The 26,888-nt window shown below is 34.9% G+C and overlaps 1 non-coding gene across 1 annotated transcript; it reads right to left on the bottom strand.

Moving 5' to 3' along the window:
• Positions 1–223: 223 nt before the first annotated feature.
• LOC138835181 (U6 spliceosomal RNA) lies at positions 224–330 on the bottom strand. Its single transcript, XR_011374496.1, has one exon. It is a non-coding gene; the product is annotated as a U6 spliceosomal RNA (small nuclear RNA).
• Between the last annotated feature and the right edge of the window lie 26,558 nt (positions 331–26,888).

Raw genomic sequence — 26,888 nt, 5'->3', positions numbered from 1 at the left:
GCTGCAATAAATATAATTGTGATGGCAGTTTTAGTACCGTCTTGTTTGTGATCTTTTGGGTAAATGCTCAAAAGTGGGATTGCTGTGTCATAGGGGAGTTCTATGTGAAGTCTTTTGAGGAACCTCCATACTACTTTCCAAAGTGGTTGAACAAGTTGACACTCCCACCAAGAGTGCAGTACAGTTAACTCGTGGCCACATCCCCTCCAGCATCTGTTGTTGTGAAAGTAGGTAATGGTACAGGAATTTGCCTGCAATCCTTGCACAGGGGTCATTCAAATCTTCTCTGTATAGTTCCAATGTTAGAGTAAGTGATGCTGAATGGAACATAGAACATGTTTTATATATAAAATGTAATTGATTTTCTTAAACTAGACAATTCAACAAAAAGTAAGTTTAAAAGAATTTTCATGAAATTTTAGAACCATGTACTTCTTAAATAAGCACACATTTAAGACTAAAATCAAGATTGACATGTCAAAAACAAAATAATTCCAGATATTTGTTGTTCAAGAGATGTGTAGGAGGAGGAATTAAATTATTCTATACAAGGCACCTGTCATAATGAACACTGCAGCAAGTGTTAAGTTTTGTTAAAAGTTTTAATGGTTTAAATATATTTAATTTTGGGAATTTGCTTATATATGCTAAAACAAGGACTGTTTGGCAGGTAATAAAACTTTTCGATAAAATATTTAAGATTTATGGTAACAGAACAGACATATGCTACTATGAATGTATATTTAAGAGTTTATAGGAACATTACTAATCAGAAGTTGCCAAGTCTTTATGTAAAGGAGCAGAATAAAGAGTTAAGACTTTGTTAACTACACAGTTTCTGTTAAAACTATAGGGCTTCCTTATTTTATTTTATGTTTTTTTAATTTTTTTGGGTCCGGTCGTGGGGCCTGAACTATGGTCCTGGGCGCTCTCCCTCAGCTCTTCAGCTCAAGGCTAGCATTCTACCACTTGAGCCACAGCGCCACTTCCGGCTTTTTTCTTTTTGCTTATGTGGTGCTGAGGAATTGAACCCAGGGCTTCAAGCATGCAAGGCAAGCTCTCTACCACTGAGCTACCTTCCCAGCCCCTGGCTTCCTTATTTTATATGTTAGCGAGGAACAAATGATGATATAAGACATATACAAATGATTAGATGAGCCATAAAGAGTAATCTTAGTGGGTAACTTTAAAGATTACTCATAACCTAAAAACCTCTTGTTGAATATCATAACCTTAGCCCATTTTAAATTACAGGGATATGAGAAAATAGTAAAATCTAATAGGTAATACCCTTCAAATACTGAAAACACTGATAATTATTTTAGTTTTTATTTTAATCATTAATATTTTTATTGGTTTTCCTTATTTGTAGCATTGTTTTCCTTGTAATATAATACAACTTTTTGAAAGTCGTTATTAGGAGGTACATTGAGAAGGTTACTGGGATGGCCGAACCATTTTTTATAGGGCATGTGAATTTACAAAGAGGAAAATTAAGAACAAAATATTTATTTTAAAAAAATGATTAAGTAGAGTCTGAATCAGGAGTGTTGATAAATATACACACCTAAAACCTTAGCCCTAGGCTGAAGCAGTGGTATTACAGAGTTGAAGCCACAAAAGTGAGAGACTGTGTTTTGTGTTGTTTTATATTTTGATTTTTCTGGTCATGGGGCTTGAACTCTGGGTCCTAGGTGCTCTCCCTCAGCTCCAAGCTAGCGCTAACACTTGAGCCACAACACACTTCCATCTTTTTTGGCTTATATCATGCTGAGGAATCAAACCCAGTGCATGCAAGGCAGGCACTCTACCACTGAGCCACCTTCCCAACACCTGAGAGACTGTGTTTTAAAAAATCATCTAAACAATAATTGCTTTCTTCTTTGGGATATATAATGAAATATAATAATATCTTTTTATGTCTTTGTGAATTGTCATACTACTAACTTCATCCACTTTATCCTTTTCAAAGTGATGAAATATTTCTGAGAATTTGCTTCTGTGAAGATTGTTTTTGCATTTATAATTTCTCCTGAATCATTTTTATTTTTATCAAAATAACTTTATATTTCATGTTAATGGGTTAACATACATCAAATACCTCCAAATGTACATGTAAAGTCTAAAGATAGCAGTATGAATATTCTCATACAGCTCTTGTTTATCTGTTATGCACTTTCAGTATTGTGATATTTCTCTTTCTCTTTCACTCTCTCATTTCCTCTCTTTATCTTTCATGCTCCATGTCTGGTACTTACAATTTCTGCTGGTCTACTATTATTCTTCAGAATCCACTGGTGTTGTGGAAAAATGATAGCGACCATCAGTTACCCTTGCATTCTTTAAGAGTTATAATAGTGACGTGATGTTATTCTTTCCTATTCTAAATGGCAAAACAACAGATCTAGGAATTCCTTTTCACTTTTACTACTATTACAAATTTTATCTCATAAGAATCATTGAGACGTTAGGATACTTTTAACCTCTGACCTAAAAGTTCTCTTTCTTTTACAAACCAATTTTTCTTCTATTATCAGTGAATACATATAATGAAAACAATGCTAACCTATGCAAAGTAGACCGAAGGTATTCAGGGATGAAAAACAAGGTTAATGGGGGAAGTGAGTACAAAAGATGTCTATCATACAACAAATACCCTCAGAGCAGTTTATCATGTACACATTGTGAGAGTGGCAATATGCTGGGAACTATAGATTGAATCACTGAACAACTGATATATATATATATATATGCACATATATTTATATATGTATATTTATTTGTATATGAATATATGTGTGTATATGCCCGTCTATATGTAGACATGCATGTTACTATACACAAAAATACACACATACTTATACACATCTATACATGCACACATAGAGAAGGACACATAGCTACAGACAACACAAGTTTCACTAGTTGTTGAATATGCCTTAGACAAAATGCTTGGAACCAAATATCTTTTAAAACCAAATATCTCTTAAAATGGTTTTGACAGATTCAATTTGCAAAATGCAGTACAAGTGATAGCAAGTCACTCAGAAATCTCAGTAAGAAAACCTCATATGGCATCTCCCTGCTCCCCAGGGAATGTTGTTCTTGTAGACACGCTCAATAAACAAAGTAGCAAGAAAATACCCCGGTACAGAATAAAGTTATAAGGCTTTAAATGACATTCTTCCTTGAGCTCTTTTCCAACAGCCAGCATCAATTCCTAAGCAGAAGTGTGAGTTCTGAAAAGATGGGAGCTCAGCTCAACATTTCACCAACCCATTTGAAAAGTCTTATGTGAGGAATACTTACTGAGGTCTTGCTGATTTCCTAGCTAAGAAAATAAGAAAAAAAGAAAGTATTTTAATGCATTAAAATTTGAGAATAATTTGTAACCTGTCAATAAATGTGTAGAACACAATTATAACAAAATGAAAAAAAGTGATGTGAATATTATTTATGTGCTCTTGGACTTGGCAAGTGATTTTAGGTGTATCTATACAAGTAGAATCAGCATAAATCAAGCCAGCAATTCTTCATTTAAGATACAAGGAATGGATACAGGTTGACCCATTGTAACAATGAGATGTACAAGACACTCTATCAGATGCGGGGGGGTGTGTAGAAAAGGGTTGGGGGGAGGGGTGGAAGGAAGGGACGGTATGGGAAAAAACAAGGAGAGGATAAAAATGCTCAGTAAGAAATGTACTCATTACCTTATTTATGTAACTGTAAACCCTGTGCACAGGACATTTACAATAAAAATATGTATTAGAAAGATACAAGGAAAATTTCTGTACATATAGGAAGTTGTATTTGTCACACAATATCAGTAAGGTATTGGTTTTAGGACCACAGGCATATTAAAATTTTTCATGCTCAAATTCTGTACATGAACACAGTATATTATTTACATTTGAATCTGCCCTCAACCTAGTGCAGTGTAATTGCTATGAAAACTTTTACTACATTCTATGTTTGTAATGAAAAATAAAATCATATCTATTCATACAATTTTTTCAGATAATATTTTATTGTGAAAATATAGTAAACAGTGGGCCCAATTACATGTGCAAAGAAATGAGTATATTTCTCATCAAGCTTTTTTGCCTCCTCCTTTGTTTCCCCTTCCCATCCCTTCCCGTCCCCCCACTCCCCCTCCCTTTAATCCCCCCCCTAGCCAAAGTTGTAAAGTTCGTTTTTCGACATAAATCTTGTACATCTCATTGCTGCAATGGGTCCTCATTTGATTTTTCCCTTCCCCTTCACAAATTATACCAACATAAAATACAGTGAAAGCAGGGGTTATACCTTGTGGAAGGGACATACAAAGCAAGAAAGAAATCATCTTATAAATTTGTTAGAAACAATCATAAGAAAGAAAAACATTTGAATCCTTACTTTCGGGTACATTTCGCCAAACATCAACTTATCTGAACGTTTCCGATTGTCTCAGACATATACTAGGGATTGCAAGTAAGGGAAACCAAGGGAACTATGTTTCTTTGGGCTCGGATTACTTCACCTAATATACTTTTTCCAATTCTTTCTGTTTCCTAACAAATGTGGCAATGTCATTATTTCTGATGGAAGCATAGAATTCCATTGGGTATATAGACCACATTTTCTTGATCCATTCATCTACTGAGGGGCCTCTTGTTTGATTCAATATCTTAGCTATGGTAAATAATGCTGCAATAAACATAGTTATGATGGTAGCTTTAGTATGGTTTTGTTTGTGATCTCTTGGGTAAATGCTCAAAAGTCTGATGGCTAGGTCATTGGAGAGCTCTTTGTAAAGTCTTTGAGAAACCTCCATACTAATTTCCAAAGTGGCTGAACAAGTTTACACTCCCACCAACAATGCAGTAAGGTTCCCTTCTGTCCTCATCCCTTCCAGCATCTGTTGTTATTAGAGATCTTGATTATAGCCATTGTATCTGGGGTGAGGAGGTATCACGATGTGGTTTTGATTTGCATTTCTTTTCTGGGTAAGGATGTTGAGCGTTTCTTCATGTGTTTACTGGCCATCCTTCTTTCCTATTCACAAAAGATTCCCTTTAAGTTTTTAGTCCATTGATTTATGGGGAAGTTGTTTCTTTGAGGATTTGTTGTTGGGGGATTTAATATTTTTGAGATCCAGGTATACTTTAGATATGAGGCCCTTGTTCTTTGTATGGCTAGTGAAGATCTCCCAATCCCTAGACCTTCTACTGATCGTGCTAGCTATGTGTTTGACATGCAGAAGTTATGCAATTTAATGCAATCCCATTTGTCCATCCTTTTTTTTTGTTTTTTTTTTTTTCTCTTTCTGGGTCTCTTTAAAGAAAATATTGGTCTGTGCAAAGGAGACCTAGGGTTCTCTTACTCCATCCTTTAAAGTTTTCAGAGTGTCTGCTTTGACTCTGAGGTATTTGGTCAATTTGGAGATGATTCTGGTGCAGGGTGATATATAAGGATATAGATTTTGTTTTCTAAAAGTAATTTACCAATTTTGCAAGCACCATTTACTAAAGAGGCTGTCTTTCTTCCATTATACCTTTTGGCTTCTTCATTGAAGATTACAGTGTTCTAGGTCTGTGGATTCATTGCTGGGTTTTCAATTCTATTCCATTGGTCCTGAGGTCTGTTCTTGTGCCCGTAACAAGCTGTTTTGAATATTATAGCTTTGTAGTAGAGTTTAAAAGTTTGTATTGATATTCTTCCAGCACTATTCTTTCTGTTAAGGATTGCTTTTGCTATTTGGGTCTTTTAATTGTTCCGTATGAATTTTTGCATTGCGTCTTCTATTTCCTTGAAGCATCTGGTAGGAATATCGATAGGTATTGCATTGAATTAGTAGATAGCCTTGGGAAGTATTGCCATTTTCACGATGTTTATCCTTCCAATCCAGGAACATGGGAGATTTTTCCACTATCGAATTTATGTTTTGATTTCCTTTTTCAAGTTTATAAAGTTTTCATCACAGAGATCCTTAGCTTCTTTGGTTAAGTTACTTCCTAGGTATTTTATTGTTGTGGAGCTATTACAAATGGAGTTGCTTTCCTGATTTCAGCCACACTTTTCTCATTGTTGGAATAGAGAAAAGCCACTGATTTTTTCAGGGTTAATTTTATACCATGTTACATTGCCAAAGTTTAGAATCAGCTTGAAATACTTGGGTGTGGAGACTTTGGTATTCATTAAACACAAGCTAATGTCATCTGCAAAGAGAAAGAGTTTTATTTCATCTTTCCCTATTTGGATCATTTTTATATTTGCCTCTTTTCTTGTTGCTGTAGCTAGTCATTCTAATACTAAATTGAAGAGAAGTGGAGAGAGTGGACATCCTTGTCTTGTTCCTGAGTTAAGAGGAAATGGCTTTAGTTTTTCACCATTAAATTTTATGCTGGCTGTAGGTTTTTGTCATATACAGCCTTTATTGCATTGAGGAATGTTCCCTGGAATCCTAATTTTTCCAGAACCCTCATCACAAAGGGTTATTGAACCTTGTCAAATGCTTTTTCTGCAACTATTGAGATAACCATGTGGTTCTTATCCTTGCTGTTTGTGATGTGATGAATTATACCAGATTATTTGGTTATATTGAACCAACTTTGCATCCCTGAAATGAATCCTATTTGATCCTGGTGTATGATACTTGGGATGAATTGTTCAAGTCAATTGGCCAAAATTTTGTTGAGAAGTTTTGCATCAATACTCATCAAAGAAAGAGAACAAAGAAATGGGTCTATAGTTCTCTTTCTTTGATGAGTACCTGCCTGGTTTGGGGATGAGGGTTATGATGGCTTCATAGAATGAGTTCGGTAATGAACTTCCTCCTTCAATTTCATTAAAGAGTTGAAGGAGTATTGGTGTGAGCTCTGACATGAAGGCCTTGTAGAATTCCGCTGTAAATCCACCTGGTCCTGAGTTTTTCTGAGATGGGAGGTCTCTTATTACTGTGTCTATTTCAATGCTTGATATGGGCCTGTTAAGCTGGTTTAACTCATCTTGGTTTACTTTCAGCATTACAATATTTGCTAGGAAAATGTCCATTTCTGCCAGGTTCTCTAACTTACTAGTATAAAGGTTTGATAAATATTCCGTTATAATGTTCTGAAGCTTGGTTGTTTCTGTGGTGATGTTTCCATTCTCATCTCTGAGTTTATTTATTTGAGTGTATTCTCTTCTTTTTCTCATAAGATTTGCTAAGGGTCTGTCAAATTTGTTAATATTTCAAAGTACCAATTCTTTATCTTTTTGATTTTTTATGTTTTCATATTTGGATTCTAAATTGTTTAATTCTGATGTAATTTTAATGATTTCTTTCCGTCTACTGTATTGGAGTTTATCTTGCTCCTCTTTTTCAAAGTGGTTCAAATGTTGTTGGTTTCAGATCTCTCCAATTTGTTGATGTAGGAACTCAGAGCTACAAACTTGCCTCTGAGTACTGCCTTTGCTGTGTCCCAGAGGAGCTGGTAATTTGTGTGTTCATTTTTGTTGAATATCATGAACATTTTAATTACGTTTCTCATCTCTTCCATGACACACTGATGATTCAACAGTGTGTTGTTCAGCCTCCATGTGTTACATGACTCTCTTTGGTGTATTTTGGTGTGGAATTCTAATTTTATTCCCTTGTATTCTAAAAGAATGCAAGGTATTACTTCAATATTTGTGAATTTAGACAAGTTTGATTTGTTACCTAAAATGTGGAATATTTTGGAAAATGTTCCGTGTGCTGCTGAGAAAAACATGTATTCTGATGCTGCTGGTTGAAATACTCAGTAGATGTCAGATAAAGCTAGTTGATCTATGCAGTTGCTTAGATGTGCAGTTTCTCTATTGAGTTTTTGAAGAGTTGCTCTATCTAGTAGTGATAGTAGTGTGTTAAATCCCCCAACATTTAATGTCTTTGTATCTATGTGATCTTTGAGAGAAAGTAGTGTTTCTTGCATAAATTTGGGTTTTCCATTGTTTGGTGAATAGATATTCAGAATTGTAATATCCTCCTGAAGGAGAGATCCCTTAATTAGTATATAATAAACTTTTTTATCTCTTGTGACTAATTTTAATTTGCAGTCAATTTTTTCAGATATTAGGATTGTAACTCCCGCCTCTTTATGGGGGCCATATGCTTGGTAGATTTTTTGTTTGTTTGGTTTGGTTTTGTTTTATTATGAAAATATCATACAGAGGGTTGACAATTACATGGGCAAGATAGTGAGTAAGTTTCTTATCAAGCATTGTTGCCTCATCTTTTGTTTCCCCATAACATCCCTTCCCATTTCCACACCCCCACCCCTACAGGCTCCTACCACCACATCCCCACCCGTCCACCCCCCACCCCACTGAATTTGTAAAGTACATTTTTAAATATAACTTCTTGTTCATCTTATAATTGTAATGGTTCCACCTGTAAGCCTATTTAAACAGTTGTATTTTTTTCCATTTCCTTCCACAAAATATATCAACACCAAATACAGTGAAAGCAGGGCTTATACTCTGGGGGATATACATACAAAGCAACAAAGAAATCATCTTATAAACATCTTAGAACAAATCACAGGAAATTAAAAAAATTGAATCCTTAACATGCGGTTCATTTAACTTAACATCAAGTTGTCTGACAGTTTTTGTTTGTCTCACACATATACTAGTTATTGCAAATAAGGGAAACCATAGGATCTATATTTCTTTGGGACTGGCTTACTTCACTTAATATAATTTTTCTAAGTCATTCCATTTCCTAACGAATGAGTCAATGCCATTCTTTCTGATGGAGGCATAGAATTCCATTGTGTATGTATACCACATTTTCTTGATCCATTCATCTACTGAGGAGCAACGGGGTTGGTTCCATATGTTAGCTATGGTAAATAATGCTGCAATAAACATAGTTGTGCTGGTAGTTTTAGTATGGTCTTGTTTGTGATCATATGGTTAAATGCACAAAAGTGGGATTGCTGGGTCACACGGGAGCTCTATGTGGAGTCTTTTGAGTAATATCCATAGCATTTTCCAAAGTACATGAACATGTTTACACTCCCACAAACATTGCAGTCATTTTCCATTCTGTTCAAATCCCCTCCAGCATCTTCAAAACTTTGGCAAAATAACAGAATATAAAATTAACCCTCAAAAATCAATGGTTTTTCTGTATGCCAACAATGAGAAATGTGTGGCTGAAATCAGGAAAGCAACTCCATTTGTAATAACCCCACAAAAAAATCAAATGCCTAGGAATTAATGTAATGAAAGAAGTGAAGGGCCTCTATGATGAAAACTTTAAAAATCTGAAAAAGGAAATGAAGACGGATGTTAGAAAGTGGGAAAACCCCCCATGCTCTTTGAATGGATAGATCAACATCCTGAAAATGGCAATACTCCCCAAGGCTATCTACAAATTCAATGCGATACCTATGAATATTCCAATCTCATTCTTCAAGAAAATAGTAGAGGAAATCCAAAAATACATATGGAACAATTAAAGACCCCAAATAGCAAAACAATCCTTAACAGAAAGATCAGTGCTGGAGAAATATCAATACCAAATTATAAACCCTCCTACAAAGTTATAGTAATCAAAACAGCTTGGTACTGGCACAAGAACAGACCTCAGGACCAATGGAATAGAATTGAAAACCCAGAAATGAACCCACAGACCTATAGCCATCTAATCTTTGATAAGGGAGCTCAAAATATAGAATGGCAGAAAGACAGCCTCTTCAGTAAATGATGTAGCAAAATTGGTTAATCACTTGTAAAAAACTAAAGCTAGATCCTTATATATCACCCTGCACCAGAATCAACTCCGAATGGAACAAAGACCTTGGAGTCAAGCAGATACTCTGAAAATATTACAGGATGGAATAGGAGAAACCCTAGGTCTCCTTGGCACAGGTTGAAATTTTCTTAATAGAGCCCCAGAAACACAACAAATCAATGAAAGGTTGGAGAAAGTGGATTGCATGAAATTTCAGAGCTTCTTCTCGGCAAAGGATATAGCTAGCAAGATCAATAGAAAGCCCACGGATTGAGAGAAGATATTTACTATCCATACAATGAACAAGAGTCTCATATCTAAAATATACCTGGAACTCAAAAAATTAAATCCCCAACAAATCCTCAAAGAAACAACTGTACGATAAATAAATGGGTGAAAGACTTAAAGAGAAACTTCTCTGAAGAGGAAAGAAGGATGGCCAGTAGACACATGAAGGAATGCTAAACCTCCCTAGCCATAAAAGACATGCAAATCAAAACAACATTGTGATACCACCTCACCACAATGAGAATGCTTGGTACATTTTGTTCTAGTCTTTCACTTTCAAAATATATTTGTTTTTATGGGCATGGTGTGACTCCTGAAGGTAGCATATAGAATAATCTTGCTTTGTAATCCAATTAGATAATCTATGTGGCTTAATTGGAGAGTTAAGCCCATTAATGTTGAAAGATATGACTGAGAGGTTTTTATGAGTTCCTGCCATGTTATCCAACTTCTTGGGCGCTGAGGCAACTGTGTTCTTCTTATGGTTCTTGGATTCTCACTTTTTGTGCGGTTTCTTTGCTCTTATTGTGGTCTTGTTGGTTTTCCATGTGAGGAAATCTTTAAGTATCTTTTGTAAGGTTGGCTTGTTGGAGATATATTATTTCAGCTTTTCTTTGCTATGGAAAATTATTATTTGACCTTCGGTTATGAAGGAGAGTATAGCTGGGTACAGTATCTTGGTTGATAGTTGTTTGTCTTTAGGACATGGTATACATCATTCCAGGCTCTTCTTGCTTCAATTGTCTCTGCTGACAAATCAGAGATTATTCTAATTGGTTTCCTTTTATAAGTGGTTTATCTTTTCTCCTTGACAGCTTTAAGGATCTTTTCCTTGGTCTGAATTGATCCTCTGAGGATTTTAATGTCATGGTGGCATGTACTGTTATGGTCTGGTCTATTTGGGGTTCTAAAATCTTCTTGTATCTGAATAGGCCTAACTTTTTGCATGTTTGGGAAGTTCTCTGCTAACATCCTGTTAAATGAATTTCCTAAACCATTAACTTCTGTCCCTATGGGCTCCTCTATACCCATTATCCTCAGATTAGGACTTTTGATGGTGTCTTCCAAATGTTGAATAGATCTTTTATAATACTTGGATTTGTCTTGCATAGTTGTATGTTCTTTCACTATAATATCTAGGCTATCTTCAATCCCCTTGATTGTATCTTCTACATGATCAAATCTACTGTCAAGACTTTCTACTTTGGTTTTTATTTCTTTTCCTTCTAATTGGTCAGCTTTGATGGCTTCAAATTCATTGTTGGAACTTTGTTTTAATCTTGTATAAACTTTTTACTTCCTTAATTTGGTGTTCAGAGTTTATTCTCAAATCACTTAGTTGATTGGCTATGTTTCCTTGGATTCCCATTCCTTCTGTAGGGCTCCATTCAGCATTCCATTTGTGATCTCCGTGAATTCCTTCAGCTGTCTGTTTGTGGATTCCATGAATGCTTCTATTGATCTTTGTCTAGTGTCATCCCCACTCTCACAATGCCTCTATTAGTCTTTGATTAGCTTCCTCATCTTCACACAATTCCTGTAGTTCTCTTTGACTGTTCTCAGCCTCCTCATGCAATTCCTGTCTTTCTCTTTGACTGTTCTCAGCCTGTTCACACATTTCCTTAATTTCTCTTTGACTGTTCTAAACCTGTTCACTCAAGTCCTGTATCAATCTTTGAGTAGCTTAATCACGTTCATGAGATTCCTGTATTATCCTTTGCTTTGCCTCCTCTCTCTCCTTATTATGTTCACACTGAGTCCTTTGCAGATTTTAAATCTTTTCATTCACCATGTTCACCAGTAGTATTTGTAGATCTTTTTAGGAACTCTCCTCTGGATTATTCATGAATTGTTCTGTTACCAGATGTCATGAGTGGGACTTGAGATACCCAGACCTGCCATTTTTCTTGTGTTTTACTGGCTTGTTCTGCCCATTTTGTATGAAAGTAACACCAATTTTGTGCTAGAACACTGTTTTACGGCAAGCATCAACCAAAGTACTGTAGTTGCACCATCAAAATGGCTGCAGATACAATCTAGTTAATCAGATACGATCTATTCAACATCAAACAACTATGGATTTATGGGCTAAAAATAGCAAATATAAATTTGGCAAACCAGAAATTTTTAGGTTTAAGGAGACATGTGTTGAAAAATAGGATTAGAGTGATGTAGAGAGGTAAAAAAACAGTGAATTTAACCAAATCCTAATCGCAGAGAGGGAAATGGATTGGACAGAATGATAGGAGAGTGAGTAAAACAAACAAACAAAAAAAACAAGAAAAAAATGGAAAAACAAAAATTTAAATTTAAAAATTAAACACGTAAAAATTATATAAGTTTAAAGAAGTGATGTTGAGAGAAGAAAAGGATAGGATGAGAAGAGGGGAGAGATAGAAAGAGGTATGAAAAACTAAAAAATAAAATTTCCTAAAATTAGTTACTTGAAAATTATATAGGTATAAAGATATAATACTGCTAATGAAGAACTTACGCCTGAGGTTGTCAATTGAGTGATAAACTTCTGGATTAAGTATGTACACAATGGGGCATAAGGTCTAATAATCAATGGCAGGTATATATCTGGGGCTGAGCAGAACAGCAATTAAGTCATGTAAAAAAGGAAAAAAAATAGAAAAAATGAAAAGAATTAAAAAAGGACTAAAAGGTCAAAAAATAAAAAAACATACACACACAACTAAAAATTTATGAGAGAAAAAAATAGATTAATAGAAAAAGTATTTTTCAAAAAAATTAAAAACGGTAAAAAAAAGAGTTCTTTGATTTCTTTTTGGTGGGGGAGGGTGAGAATCGGAAAATCCTGTATCTCCACTGTGTCCCTAACCAGTCTCTTGGTGGAGTCTCTGGTCTGCTTGTGGTGGTTGTTTTTCCACTGGCTTGATTGGTTTCTTAAGTTAGTTTGTTTGAGCAGGCAGAAAAATGCTCTGCATTACCCAGGATTTTGTGATCTGCCTCCCAGGCTAGTTCAGTGTGAGGGCAATCTACTTTGAGTATCACAAAAGAGGGAGATGGCTGTTTCCTCTAGTTTGGAGATGCTGTGATGAGGCTAGGTTCTGGGTAGGGTTGAGGCCTTTCAGCAAACAGTAGTTTTTCCTGAAGGGTTAGCTCCTGAGACATTCACAGAGGTCAGCCTAGAGACATTCTTAGGTTTTTTGTTTATTAAATTTCAATTGATTGTCTAGGCTGCTGTAGGGAGGGGCAGCCTCTGACTCTGTTTACCCAATGTAGAAAGTCACTGCTCTGGAGGCTGAGCAATCTCTGTTTGGGATGTGTGACTTTGCCCTGGGTGGAGTTGAGCCTGGCAGGTCAGGTCAGGTTCCTGTGAGCAGTTAAATGACTCTTTTATTTTCGACCAAGGCCTGAGTTGGAGGTAGTTGCTCAGTGGGGCTTTGTCAGGATCAAAGATGGAGATCTCTGGTGATGGGGGAGGGGTGGCCTTCCCTCCTTTGCTCGTTGAGGAGTAAGGATGTCAGGGTTCTACTCACACCACAGTCTTGGATCCTGGGCCGTCTCTGTTCAGTGATCTGCAGGATGAAGATATCTGCTCCTTGTCAGTTATAGCTGGTGTTGAGCAGAATCTGCTCTCCTGCTGCTTCTGGCGTCTTTGTCCTGGACTCTCTCAGGTTTTATTTTTGTTTTGTTTTGTTTTTAAATTGTGAAAATACCATACAGAGAGGTTACAGTTACATGGGCAAGGTAATGTGTGCATTTCTTATCAAGAGTTGTTGCGTGCTCCTTTGTTTCACCTTCCCATCCCTTCCCATCTACCCCCACCTCCCAGCCAAAGTTGTAAAGTTCATTTTTCGATATAACACCTTGTATATTTCATTGTTGCAATGAGTCCACCTGTATCCCTATTTAAACAAGTTGTTTTTTTCCCTTTCCCTCCACAAATTATACCAACATAAACTACAATGAAAGCAGGGGTTATGCCGTGGGGGAGAGACATACAAAGAACAAAGAAATCATCTTATAAATATGTTAGAAATAATACCAAGGGGAGAAAAACATTTGAATACTTATCTTGACATTCTTATCTCCAATAAACCACCAGAAACTGGAAGTAGACCTATGTCTCAAGCAGTAGAGCTCTCGCCTTGAGCTGAAGAGCACAGGGATAGCACTTAAGCCCAGAGTTCAAGCCACATGACTTACCAAAAAAAATGTCTACATATATATATATATGTATATATATATATATATATATATGATGAAATGAATTACATTTAAAATTAAATAAATATTTAAGATACACATTTAAATCATAACTAAATATATGATACTTTTATATTATATACATATATTTAGATATATAAAATCATATTGTAACTGTATGTTTATAAATATATTTGTAATTTATTTCCAAATAGTACATCTGAAGATTTTGGGGAAAATGTAGAGTTTCTAAAGACTTACTACTGACCAATCATATTTTTCACTAATAAAAAATGTCTGGAGTACTAAGACAATGATTATGAAACAGAGTAGCTTTTTATTCCTTATGATTTTGGATTAGAAACATCTACTTTGTTGGTATGAAACCTAAAAAATATGATCTTGAAATTACACTCAACAAACTGGACTTATACATTAATTTATCAACTTACAGGTCGTAAACTTTTATTTGAATCCTGTTTCTCACAGTGTCCATTTCCCTAGAGTCAGCTACAGGTACAAACATGCATGCATTTTCATGCTCACATACACCCCCATACTCATATGACATACTAAATGTAAAACTGTAATAAAAATAATATTGATACTGAAAAAGAACTCCTTTGCAAATGTAATTAAATTTTACTTTTTGAATATAATGCATTACTGAAATACTAATGAAAGAGCAGCTGAGAGGATGTTTCAAATACTAGAGTGCCTGCCTAAAGAGCATGTTTCTCAGTCCAAACATCATTATTTCCATCCTTCCTTCTCCCACATAAAAAACATAAGTAGTTACAGACTCAACCTACATGTTCCTTAATCACTGATTGACTAAAGAAATTATAATATATATGCATATATGCACAATGATATATTATTTAGTCACACATAATAATGAAACAATTTCATCGTCAAGAAAATAGTTAGAACTGGAAACCTTCATATTAAAGCAATATGCCATAGCGTGAAAAACAAATACTAGATTTCTCATATGCAGACTCTAGACTCAGAAAATAAAATGAATGACTCAGGTGTAAAAGTTGGAAAGTATTAAATTTGGAAAAAATTAAGAGAGGAGATTAAGAGAAATATTGTGGAGTAAATATATTCAAATATTTTATGTTAGTATGATGACAGAATAAAACGTGAGTATAAATATAGGAAAATGAAATTAATAAAAGGAATATAATTTACCAAGCTACATTATATGGACAGATGTATATAACACAATAAAATACTTTGTGAAATTAATATTTGTTAATAAACAAAAATTCATTGAAGATGTTATAGATTCCTATGTTAATTTCCATTTTTTGCTCAGTTGTTTTCTTGATAAAGTAGAAGGAGATATTGGATTTGCTCATTTAGAAAGACAATCTTGTCCAATTAGCATTAAAGTTATCTACTTCATTACTGTCAATGTGAAATTGTACAATCAAATTAATAATTATATTAGAATATTTCCAATGCACTCTTCAAAATATTATCCCTATAGGTATATACTTTTTGCAATTTATTGAATATGTTTTCCTTACTTAATTACTATGTACCATTTTCTGAATGTAGTTTGGTATATGCAACTAAGACATATTATAGCTGACCAGGAAAACAATTATTCAAAGAGTTCTATCAAAAATGCTTATAACGAAAAAAAGGAGGTAAATATAAATTATGTATATTTGAAGACAATACTTGGTTAGTCTTCTCACATTCCCCATTCCCTTCTTGAGAATAATATACATTGTAAGGAAATATTTAGAATGTTTTGGAGAAATAACTTGACTTTAAACTAATGAGTTACTCTATGAGGCATATTGTTTACTTTATGTCAAGAAAAGCTAAATTCTTACCTTATCATTTTCTTAGGTTTTATACTCAAGTTTAATCTCTGTTGGATGACAGGTAAAGATATAAACATTTTTTAACTGTGGCTAAATTTAGGTTGAGGAATCTAGGTACACCTGTACTCCTGCAGGTAGGCCTCATCATCATGAGACCATGAAATCAAAATGTTAACCACTGCTTCATGAAATCTTGCTTATGAGATTTTGTGTATTATAAACAGTGGTTATTAGCATTTGTTTTGTAATCAGCATCATTTCATGAGTTAGTAAATGAAGTGAGACTTTATACTCAAAACAAAATTTAAGGAGGCATCCAAAATTAATTACCAAAATATACATCATTTAACACAATGTTTTTAAGATGCGAGCTAAAGTAAATAATTTAAGAAAAAATCAACATGTAAAAGAAATACAGAATACAGAGTATGACGGATTTTTCTTTTACCTCAGTTGCAATATGGCTTGCATGATGACTTTTCTGGTAATATGTTTAATTAGGTCTTGATATTTAGTTAAAGTTATGTTATTTTGTATATTCATTTGTCAGATAAAAAAGGAAATGAATTTCATGCCAGTGTCAACATCCATAATGATGTTACAGTTGTATCCTGCTACTCCCAAATACCACTTAGTCCTAACTCTCAACATTAATGGACTTAACTCTCCAATTAAGCAACATAGACTGTCTAGTTGGATTAAAAAGCAAGATTCCTTTATCTGTTGCCTTCAGGAGTAACACCTTGATCATACAAACAAACAACTTTTGAAAGTGAAAGGCTCGAACAAAATCTACTCAGCAAATGACTCCTATAAACACGTAGGAGTTTCAATCCAAATATCAGATGAAATAGACTTCAAATTAAAATTAATGAGAAGAGATTACCAAAGTCGCTACATAATAATTAGGGGATCTCCCCTCCAGGAGATTATTACAATTCTAAATGTGTATTTGCCAAAGAACAGAGCACGAAAATTTATCCAAGAAACACTGCTTTCCCTCATACCTAACATAGATGCAAAGACATTAATTGCTGGCGACTTTAAAAAACCACTATCCTGACTTTGTAGATCAACTCGTCAAAAAACTCAATAGAGAAACTGCACATCTAAACAACTGCATAGATCAGATAGATTTAACAGACATCTACCGAATATATCACCCAGCAGCATCAGAATACACCTTTTTTTCAGCAGCACACAGAATATTTTCCAAACAGACCAAAAAACAATATTGTCCAAATTCAGAAATATTAAATTTATACCATTCATTCTCCCAGACCACAACGGAATAACGTTAGAACTCAACACCAAAATCCACCAAAGAACTTCCTGTAACACATGAAGTCTGAACAACACACTGTTGAATCACCAGTGGGTCATGGAAGAGATGAGAAAGGAAATTAAAATGTTCATGATATTCAACAAAAATGAACACATAAATTACCAGCTCCTCTGAGACACAGCAAAGGCAGTACTCAGAGGCAAGTCTATAGCTCTGAGTTCCTACATCAACAAATTGGAGAGATCTGAAACCAACAATTTAATGAGACATCTGAACCGCCTTGAAAAAGAGGAGCAAGATAAACGCCAATACAGTAGACGGAAAGAAATCATTAAAATTACATCAGAATTAAACAAATTAGAATCCAAATATGAAAACAGAAAGAACCAAAAAAAAACAAAGAAATGGTATTTTGAAAAATTAACAAATTTGACAGACCCTTTGCAAATCTTATGAGAAAAAGAAGAGAATACACTCAAATAAATAAACTCAGAGATGAGAATGGAAACATCACCACAGAAACAACCAAGCTTCAGAACATTATAACGGAACATTTATCAAACCTTTATACTAATAAATTAGAGAACCAGGAAGAAATGGACGTTTTCCTAGCAAATATTGTAATGCTGAAAGTAAACCAAGATGAGATAAACCATCTTAAGAGGCCCATATCAAGTATTGAAATAGACACAGTAATAAGAGACCTCCCATCTCAGAAAAGCCCAGGACAAGATGGATTTACAGCGGAATTCTACAAGGCCTTCATGTCAGAGCTCACACCAATACTCCTTCAACTCTTCAATGAAATTGAAGGAGAAAGTTCATTACCGAACTCATTCTATGAAGCCATCGCCAAACCAGGCAGGGACTCATCAAAGAAAGAGAAATATAGACCCATTTCTTTGTTCTCTTTCTTTGATGAGTATTGATGCAAAACTTCTCAACAAAATTTTGGCCAATTGACTTGAACAATTCATACTAAAAATCATACACCAGGATCAAACAGGATTCATTTCAGGGATGCAAAGTTGGTTCAATATAACCAAATAATCTGGTATAATTCATCACATCACAAACAGCAAGGATAAGAACCACATGGTTATCTCAATAGTTGCAGAAAAAGCATTTGACAAGGTTCAATAACCCTTTGTGATGAGGGTTCTGGAAAAATTAGGATTCCAGGGAACATTCCTCAAGCAATAAAGGCTGTATATGACAAACTTACAAACTACAGCCAGCATAAAACTTAATGGTGAAAAACTAAAGCCATTTCCTCCTAACTCAAGAATAAGATAAGGATGTCCACTCTCTCCATTTCTCTTCATTTTAGCATTAGAATGCCTAGCTACAGCAATAAGACAAGATGCAAACATAAAAGGGATCCAAATAGGGATATATGAAGGTAAACTCTCCCACTTGCAGATGACATGATCTTCTCTTTAAAGAATCGCACGCACTCCACTCCTAAATAACTCAAGCTGATTTTAAACTTTGGAAAAGTAGCAGGGTATAAAATTAACCCTCAAAAATCAATGCCTTTTCTGTATGCCAACAATGAGTAAAGTGTGGCTGAAATCAGGAAAGCAACTCCATTTGTAATAGCCCCACAAAAAATAAAATACCTAGGAATTAACTTAACCAAAGAAGTGAAGGACCTCAATGATGAAAACTTTAAAAACTTTAAAAAGGAATCAAAACAGAAATTAGAATGTGGCAAAACCTCCCATGCTCCTGGATTGGAATTATCAACATCATGAAAACGGAAATCCTTCCCTAGGCTATCTACAAATTCAATGTGATACCTATCAATATTCCAACCTCATTTTTCAAGGAAATAGAAGAGGCAATCCAAAAGTTCATATGGAATAATAAGAAGAAGAACCCAAATAGCAAAATGATCCTTAATAGAATGAACAGTGCTGGAGGAATATAAATATCAAAATTTGAACTCTACTACAAAGCTATAGTGATCAAAACAGCTTGGTCCTGACACAAGAACAGACTTCAGGATAGATGGAATAGAATTGAAAACCCAGAAATGAACCTACAGACCTATAGCACTGTAATCTTCAATAAGGGTGCTAAAAACAAGAATATAAGAAAGACAGCCTCTTCAGTAAATGGTACTGGCAAAATTGGTTAATCACTTGTAGAAAACTAAAGCTACATCCTTATATATCACCCTGAATCAGAATCAACTCCAAATGGATCAAAGAACTCAGAGTTAAAGCAGACACTGTGAAAACCTTACAGGATGTCATAAGAGAAACCCTAGGTCTCCTTTGCACAAACCAATATTTTCTTAATAGAGACCCAGAAATACAACAAATCAAAGAAAGGTGGAACCAATGGGATTGCATGAAATTGCAGAGCTTCTGAATGGCAATGGATATAGCTAGCAAGATCAATAGAAAGCCCATTGATTGGGAGAACTTCACTAGCCATACATTGGACAAGGGTCTCATATCTAAAATATACCTGGATCTCAAAAAATTAAATCCCCAACAAATCCTCAAAGTAACAACTTGCCAATAAATAAGTGGACTAAATACTTAAAGAGAAACTTCTCTGAATACGAAAGAAGGATAGACAATAGACACATGAAGAAATGCTCAACCTCCCTAGCAAGAAAAGAAATGCAAATGAAAACCACATTGTGATACCACCTCACCGCAGTTAAAATGGTTATAATCAAGAACCCTAATAAGAACAAATGCTGGATGTGATGTGAGCAGAAGGGAACCTTACTGCATTGTTGGTGGGAGTAGAAACTTGTTCAACCATTTTGGAATTTGTTATGGAGTTTCCTCAGAAGACTCCACATAGAGCTCCCCTATGACTCAGCAATCCCACTTTGGGGCATTTACTCAAATGATCACAAACAAAACCATACTAAAGCTACCAGCATCACTATGCTCATGGCAGCATTATTTACCATAACTAAGGTAGGGGACCAATCTAGACATATTCTTGATTGGATCAAGAAGACGTGGTGTATATACACAATGGACATTGCCCCATTTGTTAGGAAATGGAAAGATTGGAAAAAATTATATTAAGTGAAGTAAGTCCCAAAGTGAGTCCCAAAGAAACATATATCCCATGGTTTCCCTTATTTGCAATAACTAATATATGTCTGAGACAAACAGAAACTGTCAGACAGGTTGTTGTTTGGAGAAATGAATCCCAAGATATGGATTCAAAAGTTTTTTTTTTCTTTCTTGTTATTGTTTTCAACATGTTTATAAGATGATTTGTTTGTTGCTTTGTATGTACTTCCCCCAGGCTATAAGTGCTGCTTTCACTGTATTTGATGTTGATATAATTTTTGGAGGGAATGGGAAAAACAAACTGTTTAAATAGGTTTATAGGTGGAGGCATTTTACAACAATGAGATGTATAAGATGTTATGTCGATAAACGAACTTTACAACTTTGGTGGAGTGTGCGGAGAGGTTGTGAGGATGGTGATGGTAGAGGGATGTGTGGATGAGGGGAAGAGGGGAAGATGGTATCGGGAAATAAAGAAGGAGGAAACAATTGTAAACCCTCTGTAAGATACTTTCACAATGATAATAATAATAATAGATATCCATTTAAGTGTCTAAATATTTACATTAAATCCCATAAATTATATTCCTTCAATTTAGTGGCTAAAGTGTTCTGCAATCTAGGTATTTTTAAAAGAAATATTGTATATTGTTTCCTTGGTGACGACATAATTGATAGACTTAAAATTTTCCTAAAACATGGCGGTCTGAAATGAGGTACAAGTTCTTGGGTTTGCATGCAAATCTTTTGGACAGCACTAATGTTTTAATCTTGAATGCTATTTGATTGGTAATTTTTTTTTTCATTTTTTTTATTTGTGAACATACTGTACAGAGGGGTTACAATTACATGGGCAGGATAATGCGTACATTTCTTACCAAGCATTGCAGCCTCCTCCTTTGTTTACCCTTCACATCCCTTCCCAGCCTCCCCTCACCCCACCAATCCCAATCCTTCTCCTCCCTCCCCCACCCCCCCCCCGTACCGACGTTGTAAAGCTCTTTTGGGACTGACAACTTGTACTTCTCATTGTTGCAACAGGTCCACCTGTATCCTTAAACGACTTGTTTTTCCCCATCTCCTCCACAAGTTATACTGACATCAAATATAGTGAAAGCAGGGGTTATACTGTGGGGGAAGGACATACAAAGCAACAAAGAAATAATCTTATAAATGCGTTAGAAACACATGCATGAAAGAAAAAAAACATTAAAATACATATCTAAGGGTTCATTTTCCTAACATCACATTATCTGAGCTTTTCCGCATGACTCATACATATACTAGATATTGCAAATAAGGGAAACCATGGGACCTATGTTTCTTTGGGCCTGGCTTACTTCACTTAATATAATTTTTTCCAAGTTTTTCCATTTCCTAACAAATGGAGCAATGTCATTCTTTCTGATGGAGGCATAGAATTCCATTGTGTATATATACCACATTTTCTTGATCCATTCATCTCCTGAGGGGCATCTGGGTTGGTTCCATATCTTAACTATGGTAAATAATGCTGCAATAAACATTGATTGGTAATTTTTACAGGCTTTCATAGTATGAGAAGAAAAACAAAAGGACTATTTTTATCAGTTCCATTGTTGTATTAATTTATTCAAACACATACACACATACAAACACACAGATATACACATGTGTAGTATGAAGACCCAGTCAGTCTGAAAGAAAATATTTTAATAGGAATTCCATAAAATATTTAGTCTGCTGAGATCTGCTTAGAATTTCTTGAAATATCTAATTACTTCCACCCTTGGACAAATCATTATCATTGGTGAAAATGTTGCCATTTGAATTTAGAATGCCGCAGAAAGACCTATGTGTTAAAGAAAAAATACTTTCCACTTCCTCCGAGATTGTGGAGAATACCTGAATAGTTCTTCTGGAGATTAGGTTTTAGAGTGAAACCCATGAGAACATAGCCTCTCACATACTTTTCTCTTTTATCTTTAAATCATTCTAGGTAAAAAACATTTCTCTTTGACATACTTCCCACCTTGACATTGTCTTGTCACAGCCCTCCAAAGCAATAAAACCAACTGAACATACACTGAAACCTTCAGACTTCTAAATCTGAGTAAGCCTTTCTGCTTAATAAATGGACAATATCACTTATTATGGTAGGTTATAAAGCTAACACAGAAGTCTAGTCTTTGTAACAATGTAGACTGTATTAAAATATACTTCATTATAAAATATCTAATTCCATGTTGTATTTTGTGTTTTTGTTTCTGTTGATCCTAGGGCTTAAACTCAGGGCCTGGATGGTGCTTTTGTGTTCAAGACCAGTGCTCTACATATAAGTTGAACTGGAACTTCATTTCCCCTGGTGGTTAATTGGAGATAAGAATTTAATGAAGTTTCCCACTTAGGCTAGCTTCACACTGTTATGTTCAGATCTCAATCTCTTAACTAGCTAAGATTACATACTTCAAATTCCAGTTCCCAGCCAAGTTGCATATTTTGTGTAATTCCAATTCTCAGCATTGTATAGATTCTCCTACTACAATATGAAAAAACAGAATCTACTAATGATATTTGTAAAGTATAAAATGAAGGAATTATTTTCATTCTTTACAAAATCAATGCAAAATCTCTGCTAAAATATTAATATTTTACTGTACCTTTCCTGCAATCAGTTTGATATAGTTTTATAATTATCAGGCCAAGTTTCTCAACATTCTACTGGAGAATTACGATTTCATGCATGCATGCATATGCATATGCATATGTGTATATAGATATCCAAATATCTTCCCTAGTGGATCATCACAATTGAAACTGCTTTGTTTTGCTGTTCAGCTGTTGAACCTGGTCGGCTCATTCTGTGACAATACCTGTCCTCTTTCTCAACATTCCTTTATTTACTACACCATCAGCCTTCTAAAATAAGGTTCATTTCTTGGAGAAGGTTACCAGTCAGCCCAAGCAATATCTACCCAGAGGGTTTTAATAAATCAAGCTTTAAGATAGTAAGATAACATGAAGTGACAACTACAAAATTTCTACAGAGTCCTAGAAAGTTATCAAAATTATATCTGACATTTTTCACATTTCTGCCTTCGTTCTCTTCTCATACTTAAGAAAGCACTGACTAACACTATAAATATATTGCATTTATAAATTAAGGATTAGTGTTTTTTTCCAGCCTGAAGTCTTCTTTTCCATGGTTTTTGACATAAACTTTTGGGAGTTTTTTTTATTGTTATGGGATTCCATTCCAAACAAGCCATGTATATCAAGAAAGCCAATGTTTTCAACTCAGAGTACTAAACATAAGAGGGAGAAAATTAAGGTTAGGTATATATGTTAAGCACAAATACAGGCAATATCCAGACATTTTGAAATTGTATACCTTTACTAGATAAAGTGGCTCAAACCTATAATCTTATGTACTTGGGAAACAAAGTTTAGAGAATTCCAGTTCCAGGCAAGCCCAGACAAAAAAAGAAGTTTCAGATACTCTAACCATTTGCTCGGTGCAATGTTTTCTTGCCTGTGTTAGGAGGATCACAGTCCAATAAGGCCCACGCATAGTGATTCTACCTCAAAATAAGTAATCCAATTACAATTTGCAGGTAGGACAGTAGTAGAGGTGTTGTTTCACAAATACAGGGTTTTGGGTTCAATCTTCCCGTACCACTAGGAATTTAAATGTGTGCCAGGGTAAGAACGGCATGTCTAAGGTCAAGACTTCATGCTGGTTTTACAAGCTCTAATAAAAACTTTACCTCTTTTGTTAATTTTGAAAGTATAGTCATAATTTCCATGGCCAAACCAAATAATTTCCTATTAGAGATTTTCTTTTATCCACTAAGGAATATGTTATTTGTTGGATACTTTCCCACTGAAGTCATATTAAAATCAAAAACTCGTTCACTGCATGTGGATACAGTATCTCAAAGGTAGCATTTAAGTTGAATTCTCCTCCAAGAGAAGCAGAAGGAATTGAATATACTAAGGAAAGAGGTCTCAGAAGAAGCCAATTCTTATCTTGGAGTTCTAGTTCCACCAACTCAGAGGCAAAGTATTTACATTATTAACGCTACCCAATCTGTGGTAGTTTATTATTATAATTACTAGAAAACATGAGGAATCTATAAGACATGAAAAGTCATTGACGCTTGGGGTCCATGACTCATCTCTATAATTCTTGTGTTTAAGAAGGATGAGACTTGAGGGATAATGGTTTTCAGGCTGGTAGGAAAGTTCATGAGGTTCTATCTCCAAATAACTACATGGTTCTTATTGTAGATTTACTACTATTAGCAAACAAACTGAGAACATGAGGTATGTTCAAGCCCCAAACTGGGAGAAAGAAAAAATTCTTAGAAGAATACTATGAGAAACAGAGTTATGAATAGGAAAGCAGAAACAAAAAACATAAACTTATTGATATAGACAAAGCTTCCCAATGTGAAATATGGCACAACATGTAATATTTAGGGTTTTCCTTCTTATATAGTAGAAACAAATGGTATGTCTACTTGAAGAAACTAAAGTGTAAAACTGTATGCAATAAATAATGACATTACTTTATATTTCCATAATTTAACTTGTTTCCCCACAAATTTATAGAATAGTATAGCTATGGAAAAATCAATAAATATTGCATTTTCATATAGGATTACATATCCTTGCAAGTGTTGTCTAAAATTGATCTACATTAAAATCATTGTCATTGATATCCTTCTCAAGATTCCAAATGCTTATAATTTCAGCAGACCTTCAAAAAAACTCATATCCCATACATAATTTTTAGTTTGTTCATGCATTCTTAGGAACATAAACATATGGCACAAAATATTAATTACCTTTATCTGCTGTCATTAATTTATTATAACTAATACAATTACGTAAATACCCTGAGAGAAAGAAGATTCTTCCTTCTAAATACATGCTTGCAGGCACACACACACCCCCCCCACACACACACACTCATACTCACATATTTACCAATCTAACTTAGGTTAGATTCCTGACATTGGGTATGAGAAAATGATCTATCTAATAATAAACTTCCTTGCCCAGTCATAATATACATTCATAATTCCACACATACAAAAAAACTAGATCATTCAAAATAATGAGATTATTTAACAGAACCACCCAGCTCCTAAGCCCTCTAATCCCTGATTTCATTCATTCATGACAATGCATTTTTCATATCACATTTAAAAACGTTTTGAGTCTCTCTGATCAGCAGCAAATGTGCTATCATATAATAGAAAATGTAGGTAAAATTACTTGTCCCTAGGTAATCTTTAATATATCTTAAAGAGTTCTATGTCCTTCTTGCAGAGCCTGTTCCTGGTATTTTGCCCTAATGTCTAATATTAAGTTACACAGAACATACCATATTCCTTAATTCATTTTCCCTAAAGGTTATGCTATGTAGTTGACTCTGATTTTTTGCTTATTCTAAATTAAATTTTCTCAACCAGTTGAATTATTGTTTATGTTACGCCTAAAACATTTGAAATATCAAAAAGAACTAGAAATTCACCTTGGCAATGATTTCTGAATGGCAGTTATGTTTGTGGGGAGTTAAAGGACTTGAATTATCTAGAGTGCCTTAAAACTGGCACTGTTATTTAAGGACTGATCACTTAGTAAGCTTTTAAAGTGTGTCTTCTTATTTCATGTAGGACAGTAAAAGTATGCTTTTCATCACATTCTTGCCTGCACAGAACTAGAATTATTTCCTTTGTAGAGTTTGTACTGAAAAGTCTGACTTAAAGAGGCACAATAAAGAACTAAATAACTCCATTACAGACTAGCAACCACCTTTTGAGGTACGGATTATAAAAAGAACCATGAATTTGACCCAGAAATGATATAGAAAAGAAAACAATTGCCAGGCAACTAAAACATATATAATCCTTGGGCAAGCCACAGGAATTTTCTCTGGATACATGAACCAAACACTAGGTGGCCATACGAGACACGGTGACTCAGTGGCCAGGTGGTACCCATCAATAACAAGTCAGTATTAATAATAACCAATCATGTATGTGTAGCTTAATTTGCTTAAAATATTAGCCAATCATATAATTTCTCATGTAACATTCCCTTAAGGTTGTTTATTCAATACTATAAAAACTGTACTGATTCTATGCTCGGGGCCTCTTAGTGTCACCAGTTACCGAGTGCATGGAGGACCAAGCTTGAATTTGCAAATAAACCACTCTTGTCACTTACATTGATCTTGGGTTTCTGGTGGTCTTTGGAGGAGGTATAACAGGTGGGGGGCTCATCCGGGATAAACCCATAAACCCACCCAGATACCTGATCAGAGAGTAGCAAAGAATGGCTGGTAAGTTAAGGCATTGCCACTTTGTAACTCTCTGGGGTCTTTATGTCCTGCAGGATTGGTATTGGAGTTGGCAAAAAGTCCTGTCGGATAAGGCAGCCAACTGGACTGGTGGGAGAGGTCCCCCGGTTCCCCGGGAAGGTAAACTATCCACTAGTGTGGACACTTGGGC

Source organism: Dipodomys merriami, unplaced genomic scaffold, assembly GCF_024711535.1.
Source record: "Dipodomys merriami isolate MVZ:Mamm:240054 unplaced genomic scaffold, mDipMer1.0.p SCAF_23, whole genome shotgun sequence".
NCBI lineage: Eukaryota > Metazoa > Chordata > Mammalia > Rodentia > Heteromyidae > Dipodomys > Dipodomys merriami.
The sequence above is the reverse complement of the archived record's forward strand: the minus strand, read 5'-3'. Positions and strand labels throughout refer to the sequence as shown.